At 43.5% G+C, this 19685-nt stretch overlaps 1 non-coding gene across 1 annotated transcript; it reads right to left on the bottom strand.

Moving 5' to 3' along the window:
- Positions 1-16685: 16685 nt before the first annotated feature.
- On the bottom strand, positions 16686-16760 carry Trnas-cga. The gene has a single exon. It is a non-coding gene; the product is annotated as a tRNA-Ser (tRNA).
- Positions 16761-19685: the final 2925 nt, after the last annotated feature.

Genomic DNA, 19685 nt, shown 5'->3' with positions numbered 1-19685 from the left:
TTACAAGGTCAAGCATGAAAACAGGTGGAAGGTTGAACTCTGGAAACAAAAACGCAAAATAGAAACAATTAACGGTCCGGGCACAAGAAGTGCAACATATAGCAGACTGAACGAAGCACAGCATCGTGGTCCAGTCGGCATTTAGCCGTGACACGGCTCGGACGCCCGGCGCGCTGAGCAGCGCTCCACACGTGTTTGTTCACTCGCTGTGCCAGGTACCGCGTTTGCTGTTGTGATTTAAAACTCTCACTAGATATGGCGTTCTCTTACCGCCAGGCGACGGTAAAACTCACATTCAACGATTTCTACGCTCGTCCAAAGTCTTATGATATCGAACGGCTTCTGAGAGACGACATGCATGTCGATCCCCACGTGCTCATTGGCACTACACACCTCCAGTACAGTCTATCTCAAGATGAAGAACGAAGAGGCATGTGACAACCTAGTCCGACGTTCCACCAGCGACTACCGCTTTCGTCACACTGACGGTAACGTAAGCACGGTAACCTTGGACAACGCGGGCATGGGTGTTTTTACGTTGCGCATATTCGAACTGCCATTCGAAGTCGCGGCAGCGCTCTTTACTGACGCGTTGCGGCCGTATGGAACAGTCCTAAGCTACACGGAAGAGGAGTGGAACACCTTTGAAACCTATTGCGTGCTCAATGGCGTCAGCTAGGTATGCATCGAACTCCGCAATCACGTGCCATCGTATGTGTTCATTGGAGGTTACCGAGCCACCATTATTTATGACCGACAATCGCGGATGTGTGGCGACTGTGGACAGGAGGGTCACGCCCGATCCAACTGCCTCTAGCGCCACCTTGTGCAGGTGTCACGTGCGGAACCAGTACAGACAGCTGCGCCAACCGCATTGCCGCTTACGTACGCCGAAGCTGTGCGGCCGGTGTGCACAGATGCCGCCTCGCCCATGCTGCAGTCCAATGGCACCGCAAGCTCAGCCGCCGACGACGACGGGACTGCAGCGCCACACTACGAGACGCCCTTGAAAGACACAACGCCCACCACCACCACCACCACCACCACGTCCACCACCACACCGTCGTCTTACCAGAGGCGTCGGTTCCGCAAGCCGGCCGTATGGCCGAAGGTACTGATCCCAGCCCTTAGACAGGACACACGGACGCGGAAACAACGGTCGCCGAAGCTTCATAAGAAACGCCGCTTCTCGGTGGAAGACGACTAACAGGGCGGATATGGGGAGCACGCTGCCGAATCTGTCTCAGACGCTTCGTTGTCAACGGAATCCACCAGCACCGTCCCAAGGAAGGCATCCGGCACTACGGACAGGACGTTGGCCTCACCCAGCCCAGACGTTGCCATGCCTGAAGCCCCTCAGGACAAAGACTACGTGATGGGAGTCAAATGCCCATCATGACACGCCGTCACCGACCCCATCCCCGCTCATTCACTGTGTAAGTAGGCTGTTTATGTTTTCTCTATGTAAGTAGGCTGTTTATGTTTTCTCTATGTAAGTAGGCTGTTTATGTTTTCTCTATGTAAGTAGGCTGTTTATGTTTTCTCTATGTAAGTAGGCTGTTTATGTTTTCTTTATGTAAGTAGGCTGATTAGGTTCTTATATTGGTAACGCCGCCGCCACGTAGGGCTCTCTGTATGAAAATGAAATCACTGGCTGTGCTGTGTGCAGTCTGTGGCTAGTTTGCATTGTTGTCTGCCATTGTAGAGGGGCAGCTGGATGCGAACAGCGCGGCAGTTGGAGGTGAGCCGCCAGCAGTGGTGGATGTGGGGAGAGAGATGGCGGAGATTTGTAATTTGTCATGAACTGCTATATTTGTATATGATGATATCAAGGTAAATACATTGTTTGTTCTCTATTAATATCTTTCATTTGCTAACTATCCCTATCAGTAGTTAGTGCTTTCCATAGTTTGAATCTTTTATTTAGCTGGCAGTAGTGGCGCTCGCTGTATTGCAGTAGCTTGAGCAGCGAAGATTTTTGTGAGGTAAGTGATTTGTGAAAGGTATAGTTTAATGTTAGTCAGGGCCATTCTTTTGTAGGGAATTTTGAAAGTCAGATTGCGTTGCGCTAACAAAATATTGTGTGTCAGTTTAAGCACAGTCTCGTGTAGAATTGTTCAAAGGGGACGTTTCATATGTCGACCCTTAGCCTAGGATACCTCACTGGAATCTTCTGATTTTTCTTGTAGTTTGTGTAATTGGTGTAGCTATTGTTTATTGCTAGCGCGTAATTATAGAGAGAATTTCCTTTGTAGTTGTAGTTTTTCATTTTTGTACAGTAAAACAGTTGTGGCATGCATGTAGATTTGCACCAAGTATTTCGCAGCTGCGCTGGCAATTAAGTAGACATTATTTCCATTGCTATGTTATTTTATTTTGCTCTTCAAATTGTGCTTTTCTGTGTTATCGTGTGAAATATTGTGACAATTATGGCGTGTGAAAAACGTAATACTAGGCTCCAAAGTAAACTGAGAAATGACAGTGAAGACGAAGGCAGTGTGTTAGCGCCGCAGAGTAATGAATTAACTAATGTTCAAAGTAGTAATTTGGTAATTGCGCATAGGGAAATGGAGCGGGCGGCAAACAATGGTGTAGACAGTGAAACAGGTAGTGAACAGGGAAGCGTTATCGATCGATTGGTCGGCAACAGCTCGCCTCAGGAATCGGGAATGACAGAACACAATATTGCAAATACTGCAGACTCAGGTTTTGGGTTCTCACCGTTTTCTCAAATGAGTCAAGACACATTTTCCGCTTGTCAGAATGTGAATGTTGCCGGTGCAACTTCACTGCCGAAAAGCACTGAGGAACATGTTTCAGACACCAGTGCATTGTTATTACAATTAATGCAACAAATGGGACAAAAGCTTGAAAAGTTAGACACAGTGGAACAAAATCTCAAGAAGTTAGACACAATGGAACAACACCAGAGACAAACACAGCAACAGTTAGACACAATGGAACAAAATCAGAGACAAACACAGCAACAGCTTCAAAAGTTAGACTCATTGGAACAAACTCTTGAACAAACGCGTGAAGATTTAACTACTGAGTTACATAACATTGAATCGAAATGTCAAAAAGTCTGTAATGACGTAAAAACGCAAATTTGTGAGCATTTTCAACCTATTTTATCGCGGCATGAAAAGGCGTTACAGAATCACGAAGCAGCCATAAAAGAACTGCAAATTATTGTTCATGAAAATCATGAGACCTTGCAAGCTAAATTTGACTCAGTTGCATCTACCGATTCGGTTACGCAACTTGCAAAAACTCAGGAAAACTTTAAGGACACAGTAGATACTCTGAAACTTGGTTCAGAAAAACACACTGAGGAAATAAGTACACTATCGGAGAAAGTAGCCGAACTTTTGGATCAGTTCACTAATTTATCTACGAAGGTAGATGATAATCTGATTGACGCAAGACCGGTAGTCTTTAATGACACAGAAGAGTGCGAACAAATTAGGAAATTCAAACAAAATCAGAATCAAATTAATACGCAACACCAAAGAGAAATCCGGGAAGTACAAGATCAGCTGACTCAGGTAATACAAGAATTACGTATTTCAGAGGCCACTCGCGCTCCAATACGGGAAGAGGGACTTAGAAATACGGAACAACCACAAAATAATAACACAGGACACTTCGGAAGTTATGAAAGAAATTGGCAAGGTGCACCGATTTTTGAAATGGAACCGCCGAAACGACGTAACAATGACCGATATGCGACTCGCCGACATGATGACTTTGACTATAAGCTGTTCATTACTACACGTAAATTCAAAACATTTAAAAATTCTGGCAACGACATTCATCCACAAGCATGGCTCCATCAATTCTCTCATTGTTTTCCTCCCAACTGGTCATTGGAGCACAGATTAGAATTTATGTGTGGCTACTTGGAGAATGAACCAGCTGTAAGAATGCGATCGGTAATTCACGATTGCCACAGTGAAGGAGAATTTTACCCTGCCTTCCTCTCAGCATATTGGTCTCAAGCCACACAAGATCGAGTAAAACATGGTATCATAATGATGAAACATTTCGAACAATCTGAATTCTCCAGTCTTGTGAAATATTTTGAAGACATGTTGCACAAGAATCAGTACCTGTCAAACCCATACAGCCCCTCATAACTCATCCGCATTTGCTTAATCAAATTACCTGAACATTTACGACATATTATTTTGGCAGGACGTTGCAAAGACGACATTGAAGCTTTTCAGGGACTGTTACAAGAACTGGAAAGTGACACTGACAATCGCGGAACGCAGGAGCACAACAATTACAGATCACATCAGTCGCAATTCCGCGATGAAAGAAATAATAACTGGACGCGACAAGGCTATTCTCACAACACAAATCGTGACCGAAACAGACACCATCCGTATTACAACCGTTGGCAGAGTAGTAATAATTACAGGGAAAGATCACCTCTCCGCAGTAATGACTATCACAGAGACAATCAGAGAAACAGACAATATGGGAACCAAAACAATTATTATCAAGGGAGGCAGAATAACTTCAGACGCAACAGTTCGGCGCACAGTCACGATTCAGGGAGAAATTCTCCACCACGTGACGGACAAGGAAGAAACTACGGAATCTACCGACTTGACGACAGACGATATATTCGTAACGACAGACCTGAATTTCATCAGAACTGGCGGGACTCTAACAGAGCTGGGCCCTCTCGGCAAGGCGAATTTGTAGAAGTTAGGTCTCCTAATCCCGATAACGACGCGCGCCAACAAAGAGACAGACAATGACTCGCACCGCAGGCAGCCGCGTGCGGCCGCTGGCTCAGGGAAAAATAACAAAGACGCTAGCCTTGAGAAATGATTTAGCATTCTTTACCGATGTAAACAACATGATAATGGCGTTGAAGTTGAAACTCTGCGTACTAGGAAGAGTAAAGGTTTACACCACATTTCACATGTAAAACCGTTTATTGAAAGATAATCTGCTTTTTAACTTAGTCTTTGTCATAAAATTTTTCGCTTCACATTAGTAATATGCTTTGTCAGACTTAGAATCTGTTAACATACAACAATGTTTGAAGTTAAATATCCAATCAAGAACCAAGAGAACTTATTTAAACAGAAATGACGAATGCATTGTTATAGTAAACAGACGTCACAGTGTTATTGTGTGTGTACATTCTTGCTTGTTTGTTGCACGATTACGTAACGACTATAAGGCTCACATACTTAGAGCATTTACCAGTACTGCTAATGAGATTTTAATGCAACATTTTGGTTTATTTGAAAATACATTCTGAATTTAAAGTGCTTTCTGAGAGATACCAGATGACACAGAGGTTAGTTTATGTGACAGCTGCACGATTTTTATCACGACGCTACTAATGAGTGACAATTTACAATGTTGCTTTTGCGGTGTATCTGTTTTATATCTGCACAGTTTTCTGAATTCTTCTGGAAAGAAAAACATGTTTTAGTAGTAACTTTTGTGGTATAGCAACAATGAGACAGCCTTTTTCGTGGCACAACATTACGTTACTGTACAGTACTTTCTTCATCACGCCAATAAGCATAATAACTACGATATCTATACGCAAAGCATTTCACTTTTGTTTATCATGAAGTAAGTACATTGGCTTCTGCAGAACTTAGCTTTCGGAGGAAAATAACTACGACACTTCCACAGAGATTACCTTACAACAAGATGCACATTTAGCGCTACAGGACACGCATTTCAGTGATCAATTTTATACTTAAAACATTTATTTTTAAAGATTTTTGAATTACAAAGAAAGTTTTCCATGATATATTTCATTCCATTGGTGTAATCTGTAACACCTGAGGGTATAATTACATTAATCCTCAGGGGGTACACGCCTACTTTGTGTACCATGTGTGTGGCAACCACAAGGAACCCTAGCTAATATGGTATTTGCTTATACAACTTTACACATCGGTACCATATTTCTCTAACACACAAATTACACAGCTATCTGATCATTTAACTGAGAGAGACAAACATTTATTTTACTACATCAGTGACACATGTTTACGCAATTACACAGTTGGATAACTTCACACTTATGAAACTGTATTTTGTCTGTACTTTGTAAGCTGTTCATATTTTTTCGGAATCATTGTGATACTATGAGAGCTTTGAATGATGTATTTGGTATGAGATCATGACTTTTAAAGTACGTTTGAGGCAGCTGACACTTTTGACATGAGCAGAGAATTTTTTTAGGCTTAGAAATTATTGGAGGAAGTTACGACGATTTTGAGATTTGACTGAAGTGTTATGATGTTATTATTACGACGACGATGTGTATTATGTTGTTGAGGAATGTTTATTATGTTACGTATTTCTCATGATGAAATATTGAAGAAGTGTCGACGAATATGTATATGTATAATGAGGTAAGGAATAATGAGTAGTGTTTAGGGACTCTGATTTATGAAAAGGATGTTGGAAACCAAGAAACGTACTTTAAGAGTTATGAAATGTGTGACTGTATCACAATGCTGACCAATATTTTTTTTGGACACTTATATTTATAGGATTTTGTTTCTACAGATTTGCAACGCTAATTCTTGACCTGTGAAATATTTTTATATGAGACTGCCACGGTAGCAGAAACTGCTGTCGTAAATATTTCCGTACGAAAGTTAAGTGACCACCTGCACGTAATGCGTCGCGGGCACCCAGCTGTGTCAGACGCCTGGAGAAAAAGCCATTATTGCGAGCCCTTTTCAGCGGCACAGCCAGAACAAAAAAAAAGGGGAGGCCATTATCCTTGGAAATATTCTTACATCTGCAAACCTGATAATGACAAGTGTCTTTCTACGAGAATTGAGAGCTACTGACTTACGAAATGCCACATAGCTATTGAATGATGTTTTTATGCTTTGGTTGGCGTAATTGCTTATTTCATTTGATATCTGGTTTCCAGCTGTGTTGCAGCATTGCTTTTATAAAATGAAATGCATTTGCTAATGTGAACACTTTCTGTCAACAGATCTATTAAATAATTATTTTATGATCCACATTCTTTAAAAAAGGAGCACTTGGAAAGGAAAGAACAATAAGAAGGAACTAGTAACAGTAACACATAATTTTCTTTTCAAGTACATGGTAATATTTCTTTTTACAATCAGTTGTTGTGGTGCACCACTTTAATTACATAGATATTAAGATGTGAATATACATTTCCATTATCTGCATTGTTGTTTTTACTGTAATATTTTTTCTGCTTGAGCTATGTCATGTTTAGATATAAGTTATTTCTGCTGCTATTTGCCAGGCATAGTGCTACTAAATTTCACTTTGTATTACTCTGTAAAGCTAGTTTTACTATTGATTTATTTTTATTTTTGCTGCTCATTGCATTATATCAGTTGTAATTTATGCTGCTTGCTTTGCCTTTTGTATTTTTTTATCATTGCTGTTTGTGTTACTTATTTTGTGCTGCTGCATTGCCTCATCCCTTAGTTTAGCATCTGAGCTCAGTAGATTTAAGTTAGCTTAAGAGGGGTAGACTATATAAGAAACTAACTATGATGAATTGGAAGAAATGCATTTAGACGCTATAAGAAAATGGTTTGGCCAAAAAAAAAAAAAAAAAAAAAAAGTATTTTAGATTTTAGGTAGGATTTTCTTGGAAATAAATGTTGAGGTAAGAAATGTGTGAACATATAAATACAGAAAGCATGCTTAGATAGAATTTTTTTGGTGGAAACAAAGGATGAAATAAGAGGAAAGATATATGAAGTTTTGGGTTGGACTGCAGTACCAAATGTTACACTGAAAACGAACCCTGTCCTTTCCTATTGGTGTTATCCCACTATGTGTTTGTGTACCCTTGAGTATTTGTTTTCTTCCTGTCTCTGTGTAGTTTCATAGAATTTTTTCTTCTTTTAATATTAAGCTACATTCACTATGATGAGGAATACTGTTATCCTCAAATATAATTGGCATTAATAATATGTTATTTACTTTGTAAAGATGTTAGACATTATTAATTCTGTTCTGTTCAATGCTCATGTGTGAAGTTGATGTTTCAAAAGTTATTGCGATCCTTTATGTATGTACTCATGTCATAATTCCACTGATGTATGTGTTTGTTTCTATTCTTTTGTAAAACCTGTGTTACTACAAATGTTATCTGTATTGTTATGTTCTTTAATGATGTATTTTGTACCTTTGTAATTGTATTTTCGTGTTGTAAATTTATTTTTGAATGTCAGATTGCGTTGCGCTAACAAAATATTGTGTGTCAGTTTAAGCACAGTCTCGTGTAGAATTGTTCAAAGGGGACGTTTCAACTGGGCTGCTGAAATGGAGGCAGAAGACATCCTTGACACTCCTTCGCCACACGGGACTGATGCGCCACATGGGGAGAGCCTAACAAGAGCAGAACGTCGGCGTGAAAAGATACCTGCCACCAGGATGGGTTGCCAAGCGGCCCCTATATCACCGACAGGCTGCCATTTTCATCTACACACTCTGCATTTAGAGGTCCCAGACGTATCGTGTGTGCACAGTCAACGTTAACGGCATGCGCTCTGTCAGCAAAACGAGCAAATTTCGTGATATGCTCCGGGCGGCGGACCCGGATATCACCATCCTGCAACAAGCCCATCCAGAGCTGCAACTGAACATATATGGATACACAGCCTACAGCATCCCATCAAGCGACGGTGCTGGTGGGACCACCAATCTATTACTCGATGGCATTGAGGCATCGGAAGTTACGTATGTCATCTCCACGAGCTGTTGCCGCCACAGCGGGAGCAGTCCGCATTGTAAATGTTTACGCGCCTTCCAGGTCATCTCGGAGCAGGGAAAGGGCCACCTTTTATTGCGACGAAATTGCTCCTCTTCTGAATGGGAATGCGGAACACTACATCATAGGCGGCGATTTTAATAGCGTCGTGGATCCAGCAGATAAAACACCGCACAACTCTACATGCCTAGTAATAAGGGCACAGGTGCGAGATCTGGCGCTACACGACACGTGGCGTCCCCTTCATGGGGACCGCCATGGTTATACACATTTCACCGACCATTCTGCCAGCCGCCTCGACCGGATATACGTCTCACGGGAACGCCACGCTGTGACAAGGGACACAGAACTGTGGCCCACAGCCTTCACCGACCATTTGGCATACATCTGCTCGGACACACCCCTCCGACAGCTCACTTACCGCAACCGTGGTCCATGGACACTGAACGTTTCCTACCTGACGAGGACGCATATTGGCGGGAGATCGCTGCTACGTGGGACCGCTGCCTCCAGAGTTTGCATGCAGATCCTTCCACCTTACGTTGGTGGCTCGACCACGCCAAGCCAGCCCTCCGACAGACGCTCATGGGATATGGCCGTGACAGAGTGTGCTGGCGTCGGGCGACGTCGGAATTTTATTACACTGCGCTGAGGGAACTAATAACCCAGGAGTTCGAGTACGGAGAAGGGTGCAGGATACCATCTCCACCGAAGTGGCCGTATGTCACGTAATTAACGGGAGACGCCGCAGCAAGCGCCACTTTGTAACATCAGTAGAGGCAGTAGACGGTGGATGCATCTACTCGCAGTGTGCCGTCGCTGGAGCTTTCGTCCAGCATTACAGGACGTTTTATGCCGAGGACCCACAGACTGCTCTCGAGTATGAAGACATCCTGTGTGGTCGGCCCGACCCCAGAATAATCGCCCAGGACGATGCCCTGCTGGCTCCCATAACTGCTGAATACTTTACACAGACACTGGCAAGTGGCGCCCCGAACAAGTCACCGGACCCAGGCGGCTTACCGCGTCTTCTATCCCCTGATGGGAGATCAGTGGACTCAGATGTTTCAAGACCCCCTCCGCAACGATTTTACCATCCCCACAGATTTCGTGAAGGTATGATGATATCAGTTCCCAAACCGAGCGCTTCTCACCGTTGTCACGACTATCGTCCTCTTACGCTCCTGAACGCGGGTTATTAACTTTCCGCCCGTATCCTCCGCACACATCTTCAGACCACCATCGGACATATGATCCATCCAGACCAGACATGTTTAGACAGTGACAACAACATCCACAGGGTACATGGCGCCTACCGCGACGTCACGGCGCTGGGAACGGTCTGCCGCCTCTGAGGCTCCATGTCGCTGTCGATTTTGATCACGCCTTTGATCATATCGACCACAGTTTCCTTCGCGCCGTGCTGGAACGCGTAGGCCTCTCGCAGGCGTCAGCAAGGGTGATCTTACGCTTAATCCACGGGGCACGGTCCCAGATTATAGTCAGCGGCCACCAGACTGAACAAATCTCTATTGGACGGTCGATGCGACAGGAGCCTTCTTCGCGGTGGCCCTCGAATCAGCACTGCACGGCCTTCGCCAACTACTGGAAGGCATCTGCATTCGAGACGTGACCTTCCGATGTGCTGCCTTCGCTGACGACGTGGTGCTCTTGGTGCAGTGGGGTGACGAACTCCAAGCGACGCTTCAGTGGTAGTATCGCTACGGCGCGGTATTGGGTAGTGTCGTCAACATGGACAAGACGTCGTACATGGATGTCAGGAGAGGCTTTCTGCACGCTACAGTGATACCCTTCCAAAAATTCCCTCACTGAAAGCCCTGGAGTTGCAGATCTGCAGTACAGTTCGCCGAACTGCGACAGCCACATATCGTCGGCTACTGCAAAGGACACGGGCGCTGCTCTGTGATATCAGATTCCGCAATATGGATACGAATCTCCCGACGCGTTACGTCAACACTTACCTAGCATCCAAAATTAATTAATTTGCTCATATTCTTCCGCTGACAGTCGACATGGCCCACAGTTTCCAGGCGGCGTATAGACAATTTGTAAGTGCAGGTCACTGGCAGGGTTTCACTGGCAGGGGACGTGGGGCTGACTCACGTCCACAACCGCACGTGGGCATTGCAGCTACGACAATGCGGCTTGCATGGACCGCCAACAACAGCTTGACGGGGACGCTGCTACAGATCGTCACGCAATGTAATCTTCGTCCATCGGTCGCCGTGGGCCACATTGCTCCGTCTTTTGGCCACATCCGCCATTTACTGGTTGAACTGAGTTACATGGCTGAAGATCTACCGGTGACGAGGGCGCCGAGCATGAGAGATTACTACCGCATCTATCAGGCACGACAACCCCGTAACATCGTCGAGCCGGCTGGTGTGGCCGAGCGGTTCTAGGCGCTTTAGTCTGGAACCGCGCTACTGCTACGGTCGCAGGTTCGAATCCTGCGTCGGGCATGGGTGTGTGTGATGTTCTTAGGTTAGTTAGGTTTACGTAGTTCTAAGTTCAAGGGGACTGATGACCTCAGATGTTAAGTCCCACAGTGCTCAGAGCCCTTTGAACCATTTTTATCGTCGATTCGGACGCGCACCGCTTGACATGTGCTGTGACAGGCAGCTGCTGGGATCTTGTACAACGTATGCTGGTGCTCCTGTTGCGACGTCAGCCAGAGTCTATAACGCCGGACGAACTCCTACACCCAGAAACGTTTACTTTCCCACTATCAGAATGGACGCCGTCAACTGGCTGAAGGGCATGGTGCTGTATAACATTTTGCAAGCCGTGCCCGAAAGCGCTCTGGACTTGTGGGTCCACCTGACTACGACTCATGAGGCGTTCCGCTACCATGCATTGTACCACACACGACTATCGAATTATTTAGGTGCGTTATTCGAGAAACCTCCTGCCCAATGGGGCATTCCGAGTACGGTACTAGAAGGCACTCTTGAAAAAGATTCACGGCACATGATTGATCCTCTGAGATAACAGTTTAGAGGGAGTCCCCCTCACATTCATTACGTGACTCTGAAGCTTCTGGTGGAGGTTGTAGGATCCAGTTATATATATATATATATATATATATATATATATATATATATATATATATATATATATATATTCATGAATAAATGAATTTGATCCAATAAAGTGCTTTTGATCCTATCGCACCCTTTTTGGCTTTGGGGGGGTGGAAATGGGACACTGAGGCCAGGCCTCGGAAGGCGACCCCTGCCTTCTTTGCCCCCGCCCCTTCTCTCAGGTCATTCAAAAGAAAGTGGTAACATGCTTGCCTCCCACGTGGCGGACCCAGGTTCAATTCCCGGCTAGGTAGGAGATTTTTCTCAACTCGCAGACTAGGTGTTGTGTTGTCCTCATCATCAATTCGTCCTCATCATCGGCACGCATGTCAGCCAATGTGGCGTCGACTGAAATAAAACTTGCACTTGACGGCCGAACCCAAATGGGACCTGCTAGCCAAAAGTGTCACACGATTATTTCATTTATACTGAAAAAGCTCTCAATACGAATAGTACCCAAGATTGGTGTGGTTGCTAGATTTATAATTAAGTGGTCACGGTGTTGAACTGCAAACTGGGCGAATCGTGTTCGAAGCTCCATTGTACCAATTTCTTTTTCTCCTCTTTTCGCTGTGTTCAAATTCGTGTCTGTATCGTAGTGTAATGTCCGTTTGCAAAAGTGAGGTTTAAGGAAAGGACCTACAATGAAAGTTTTCTGCACAACTACTCTATTAGTAAACGAAAGGAAGTGACTTTCGAACGGGAACCGCAAACGTTTGAAGACAAGGCGACAAGTCAACAGATGCCTCCACCGGAAAACACACCTGGTGTGTCATGGTGTGTCATACTCGGCATTAGTGACAGTATGTGTGTCATATGACAGGACCTAATTTGTGTGGCTGCCGAGCGAGTGAGATATGCCTCCTTTCCAGACTTAGGTGTTCGTATGAATGTGAATGTGGCCACTCCCAAGGAAATGATGGAAACATAATAGTTTCTCTGCACTCTGTGAAACTATATCTTTTTAACGTTTTTGAAGTTACGTTCAGTTTTGGAAGTTTTGATCCTTGAATTCCTTTGTTGTAACATAGTTCACACTCGTTTGTCTGTTGTTTTCATTTACATGAGACGTCTGCATGTTATCTCGCCTGTTCTCACTGTCATTCATCACATTTACTTGCGAAGGTGACGTATTCATACACATGATTGTTATTTTATAATGGTTCAAATAGCTCTGAGCACCATGGGACTTAACTGCTGTGGTCATCAGTCCCCTAGAACTTAGAACTAGTTAAAACCAAGTAACCTAAGGACATCACACACATCCATGCTCGAGGCAAGATTCTAACCTGAGACCGTAGCGGTCGCGCGGTTCCAGACTGAAGCGCCTAAAACCGCTCGGCCACAACCGCCGGCGATATTTTATAACCAAAAATCAAATGGTTCAAATGGCTCTGAGCACTATGGCACTTAACTGCTGTGGTCATTAGTCCCCTAGGACTTAGACCTACTTACGCCTAACTAACCTAAGGACGTCACACACATCCATGCCCGAGGTAGGATTCGAACCTGCGACCTTAGCGGTCGCGCAGTTCCAGACTGTAGCACCTAGAACCGCTCGGGCACCCCAGCCGGCATTTTATAACCAATGCATAGTATGAGAACTGCCAAGACAACAGAAAGACAACAAACATTTCAATAACCGGTTGGCCAGTCCATAATGTTATGAGAAGTACAAATAGAAATAAATAGCACATGGAAGTTTTGAACACGGATCGTTCGATTTGCAGTCCAACACCTGGTCAACTTAACCACCACACCATGGTTCTAACATTTCGCTCGATGTTGCACTTGTCTAGCTTGGACCGTTCGCTGGTTATTTTAATTTTAATTTTTTATTTTAATTTCAATTTTTTATTTATTTATTTTTATTTTTTTAGTTCCGTACATCTTCTTCCTGTTGTCAAGCTCGATCTGTGTTCAGATTTTGACATGCTATCCACTGGGTCGTCTTACCAATAACTATGAGGCGGATGCGATGAGTAGTTTCCCTTGTGAGCAATTACGTTGTAATCGAATGTTGAGGGTGCGACCAAAACTAATAAATCCACTACCAAGACTATTCTCTCATTACAAAGTTAAACTTCTGTGCCGGAATGAATTTTCCACAACTGCATTTTAAAAATAAAATCTGACCCAAAGTGTTGGTAGTGTTTTCACAGTAGACAGTCATTCTTAATACGTTGTAAGAGAACAAGTGCGGTGACGCAGGTGTTTTTACTTCAGCCGTCAGATGAACGAGGATGGTCCATTGCGGTCCAGGGGGCCGGCCGTGTCGTGTCGAGCCGTAGAACAGCGTCCGTGGGCTGAGACTGCCGCAGCCGCGAAGGCGGGCAGCGCCGGGCACTGTGCGTGACGTCACGCCGGCGTGTGCGTCACCGCCACTTCGTGGAATATACCCACTGGCAATAAAAACACGTGCGCCTTGTGAAATATAAAAAAAAGGTATAAATGCAGTGGAAATAGAAGCAGAGACGAACAAGCCCACAGTTATTACTCGACAAAGCTAAATCTATTCCAAGATTTTTTCTCTTCCCATTACTATTATTATACGTCCGAATAATGCATAATACCAGTACACAGGGTGTTTCAAACAGGATTTTACAACTTTAAAAATAGATATAAATTTATTGAAAGAAGATACAGAGCTGGGTTTAATGTTATTTGCTAGGGTAACACATCAAGTTTTTTGAACTTGAACTAAATATGTTAAATGTGGTTTCCATTGGTTATCCTGCACACATCCCATCGGAAGCTAATTTCTTCCCAAACTAGCTGTAGCATTGCAGGTGTAACTTGCTCAGTGGCGGCATAAATACTTGATTTAAGTTCAGGTAGAGTAGCCGCCACAGGAGGTACAAACACGATGCCTTTGACGAATCCCCATAAAAAGAAAATCGAGTGGTGTCAGGTCTGGGGAGCGTGGGGGGCCTGTAATTGCCGCATCACGGCCAATCCATTGACCTGGAAAGCGGGCACGGAGAAACATTTCGCTCATCAGCCAGGTAGTGGGGTGGTGCACCGCCTTGCATGAAGTAAACATTTCGTTCTTGGTCAATCTCGTCAATCTGTGGTATCAAAAATTGTTGTAACATATCCAGGTACGTCGCGCGGGGTAGCCATATGGTCTTGGGCGTCTTGTCACGGTTCGCGCGCCTTCCCCCTTTGAGTCCTACCTCGGGCATGGGTGTGTGTGTTGTCCTTAGCATAAGTTAGTTTAAGATAGATTAAGTAGTGCGTAAGCCTAGGGATCGATGACCTCAGCAGTCTGGTTCCATAGTCCTTACCACAAATTTAGCCGGCCGCTGTGGCCGAGTGGTTTTAGGCGCTTCAGTCTTCAGCAGTGCGACCGCTACGGTCGCAGGTTCGAATCCTGCCTCGGGCATGGATGTGTGTGATGTCCTTACGTTAGTTAAGTTTAAGTAGTACTAAGTTCTAGGGGACTGATGACATCAGATGTTAAGTCCCGTAATGCTGAGAGCCATTTGAACCATTTTACCACAAATTTAAAATTATTCAGGTACACTATCCCGTTGATGGTTCTCTCACTGAAAAAAAGGGCCGTACATTTTGTTCCTGCACATTACACAAAATACGTTTACTTTAGTGCTATCACGAACATGTTGCAATGTTTGATGTGGATTTTTGCTGCCCCAAATCCTACTGATATGTTTCTTAATCTTGCCACTTAATTGGAGAGACGACTCGTCAGAAAAGATGATTTTGTCCAATAAATGTTCATCCTCATGTAATCCATTTAACGTATCCACATTGAAGTTCTTGCGATCAGTTTTATCAGCCCCTTTTATTGCTTGTACGGCAGTCAGTCTTTAATGCAACTGCCGCTAGCGCTCCTTACGGTGCCATTCGGCACTAGCGAAGTACGCGAGACAAGACTTGATGCATTTCCTTACAAGTTTACACTACTATCGCCTCTGTAGGTAGTATGAATTAATTTATATGAATTTTCAGTTATAAAGTCCTCTTTCAAACGCCCTGTATTTTTGATCTTCAAACTTGTCATTTCAGTGTAGTGGAAACAATTTGTATGACAATAATACACAAGCGGTGGGTCTGCACTCTTCTAAACGATGTAAACGCATGATTTCTCTTATAAAAATTGCGGTATCTACGTATAAAAGGCAGTATCTTGACGGACTGAGTCACCGCCCAGGCCAAACCGCTAAGAATAGAAACCTTAAGTTTGGAGAGGGCGTGGATCTTATACTGTAGGCAGTGTTTAAGAAGAGATTTTCCGAAATTACACTCCTCAGGGTGTATTATATGGGACGAAAGGCTTTTTGAAAATATGTCGCTGTTACGGAAATTTTGAAGCCAGAATTACGAAACCTGGTCTTTGGCTTCTCAGTCAGAAAATAAAAAATAAGTGTTCCAGCATTTTTTGAAGTTTCTGACAATAAGAGGGTAAAACAGACTGTGACAGTTTTTTTGAAAATAAACAATTAGTAAAGAACTACTAAAGGAAACTTCCTGGCGGATTAAGACTGTGTGCCCGACCGAGGCTCGAAATTGGAACCGTTGCCTTTCGCGGGCAAGTGCTCTACCAACTGAGTTACCCAAGCACGAGTCACTTCCCGTCCTCACAGCTTTAATTCCGCCAGTACCTCGTCTCCTACCTTCCAAACTGTACTGAAGCTCTACTGCGTAACTTGCACGACTAGCACTCCTGAAAGGAAGGATGGATATAGCGGAGACATGGCTTAGCCACAGCATGGGGGGTGTTTCCAGAATGAGATTTTCACTCTGCAGCGGAGTGGGCGCTGATATGAAACTTCCTGGCGAATTAAAACTGTCTGCTGGACCGAGACTCGAACTCGGGGCCTTTGCCTTTCGCGGACAAGTGCTCTACCAACTGAGCCACCCAAGCATGACTCACGCCCAGTTCTCACAGCTTTAATTCCGCCAGTACCTCGTCTCCTACATTTCAAACTTTACAGGTGCTCTCCTGCGAACCTTGCACGACAAGCACTCCTGAAAGAAAGGATTGGTAGAGCACTTGCCTGCGAATGGCAAAGGTCCCGAGTTCGATTCTCCATCCGGCACACAGTTTTAATCCGCCAAGAAGTTTCATATCAGAGTACACTCCGCTGCAGAGTAAAAATCTCATTCTGGAAACATCCCCCAGGCTGTGGGTAAGCCATGTCTCCGCAATATCCTTTCATTCAGGAGTGCTAGTCGTGCAAGTTTCGCAGGAGAGCTTCTGTAAAGTTTGGAAGGTAGGAGACGAGGTACTGGCGGAATTAAGGCTGTGAGGACGGGGCGTGAGTCGTGCTTGGGTAGTTCAGTTGGTAGCGCACTTGTCCGCGAAAGGCAAATGTCCCGAGTTCTAGTCTCGGTCCGGCAGACAGTTTTAATCCATCAGGAAGTTTCATTACAGCGCACTCTCCGCTGCAAAGTAAAAATCTCATTCTGCAACTACTAAAGGATTTTAAGGCTACATCTATGGTAGCAGGTATTTCACTGCTATGTTAGAAATTAAAAAAAAAATTGTTTCAGTGTTTCCAGTAAGTCAAACCCTAAGGGAGTCTGATAGGGGATGACAACTTGTAAGAAAATTTTTCGTTACATTAAAAAAATTTTAAAACAAAGTTTACGAAAATTGGTATTTCATTTCCCATTCAGATATAAAGAAATGTTTATTAAGAGATGAAGCTGGTATGGAAATATCTCCACAAGAAAGCAAAAGGAGTGTTTCACAAAAATTTTGAGCTCCTACTACCAGCATCGCGTATTGGTCACAAGAACATTCGGGAAAGACCATGCTCGTGACTCTCAATTAGCGTGAAAAGCTTAGAAGGTGGTGCAGTTTGTGAACAACATAAAAATGCGATTAAACAAGAACAAAAAATAATCCCTGCAGGCCATACAGTTGGAGCAGCAGGCGCTGAACTGGTTGCTTAATATGTGAAAATATTTAACAAATCTCAAGGTAAGTAAGAAATTTCATGAAAGAAAGGTAATATGTGTCAGAGACGTCAACGTTATGAAAGAATTTAACATTAACAAGTTAAGACCAGTATATTAAAACATTTTCCAGAAGAAGTAAGTTGGGGGAGTTCTTTTAGTGTGATGAAACTAACTGTAATGACAATTTCTAACAATGTAAGAAATGTATTGATTGGTGAAAGATTGTGTGGTTAGAGTTGTGGCTGTGACACCATGTAGTATCACTCTAGAGAATTAGATATTTCAGTGAATTCTCCGTCATACAACGCGTGTGCGACACTGGGGACAGGGTGAACGCGGTGAAAACAATTTTAATTTTTTATTAAAGGCTGCTAGTGGTCAAGCGTTTATTTCGCACGTGCCCTGAAATGTAAGCATACCGAAAAGATTAGAACTACGGCGGTAATATTGACACTCACAGCTATAGTGGCTAAAAAGAGACTGTTATACAGAACGGAAAACTCAAGCAGCTGACTGATATCCTGAATAAACACAAAATTTCATGAACGGCTCTCCAAGAAACCAATTTCACCGATGATACGGCTTTTAAGTCTTAAGGTTATAGAATAATTAATGGGAAGCCGGCGCCTAAGAACACACATGGTTATAGCGTTTTTGGAATAGACTTATTAATATGATGTGATATCATGGATTCTTTCAGCGGATTCACATCACCTAGCGAACGCATCTCTGTGTTATGCCTAAGATGCGGCAACAAGGGATACTGTACTTTAAATGCACACGCTCCAGTTAATGATGACAACAGAAAGAACCCCGAAAAGGTCCAAAGTTTCTAGCAGATGCTAGAAGATGTGATCAGTAAGATCACCGATCACCACCTCAAACTACTGGTAGGTGACTTCAACGCTCAGCTGGGGAAAGAACGTCAGTACCAAGACATACTGGGGCCTTACACTGCACACCGACCAACAAATGCTAACTGTAAACGTTTAATTCAACTATGTAGGTTGTATTAGTTGAAAATCCTGACAACAGTATTCCCTAGAAAGGCAAGATATCAGACCACTTGGCAGACACCAAACACTACTGTTGGATCATTTCGAATCGATCATGTTGCAGTCAGTGTAAAGAGTAGGAAAGAAATCATGAACGTCAGAGTACGCAAAGGTTGTGTAGGGAAGCAGCCTACTCACGCCGTATAAAATTCACATCAGTCTTTCCATTGTGTGCCAGCCTAGTCCGCTGTAACTAGCTCTGACGTCATAAAGGTTGCGCAATACTTTAAAAATCATATAAAGAACCTGAAACGTTTCTAGCATGTCAGGAGTGACACTAAATCAATATGTGTTGAATGTCAGTTCAATAACTAACCATTTTCGAAATTTGGATGTTTTTCTGTAAAAATCATTGGCGCAACAGAAAAGAGCTAGAAACTTAAAAATTTTTATTTAGATTCCTTTTGCATAATAATTTAGTAGAAACAGTATTCTGGACCTCACAAATTAAAATTTTAGTTGAAATTCATGATTTTCTGGTTTTTGTCTTAAAAATTAAGGAAGCTAGATAGATTAAGTAGGCTAATAAATAAGGCTAGGATGTTTAAATTTAAGTAGAAGGGGGATCCGCTATAATCATAAAGATGTGAGAAGTTTCAATTGAATAACTATAAAACTATAGCGATAGCGTATCTCCAAAGGGCAAGTTCAGAGCTCGTCTACTGCGTGTAGAGTAATTTAATTAATTCTCTCGCCCAAGATACTTTGCTTAGCCACGTCAGACTTTTATTATGATTACTTACCTGTGAGCTGAATGCACATTTAAATTGAGAGTTTCATCGGCCAGCAGCAAAGGAAGCAATGGTTTATTCAATAACTTGAAGTGGTGCA

Source organism: Schistocerca piceifrons, chromosome 5, assembly GCF_021461385.2.
Source record: "Schistocerca piceifrons isolate TAMUIC-IGC-003096 chromosome 5, iqSchPice1.1, whole genome shotgun sequence".
Lineage (NCBI taxonomy): Eukaryota > Metazoa > Arthropoda > Insecta > Orthoptera > Acrididae > Schistocerca > Schistocerca piceifrons.
Note: the sequence above shows the minus strand (reverse complement) of the source record. Positions and strands in the feature narration are given on the sequence as shown.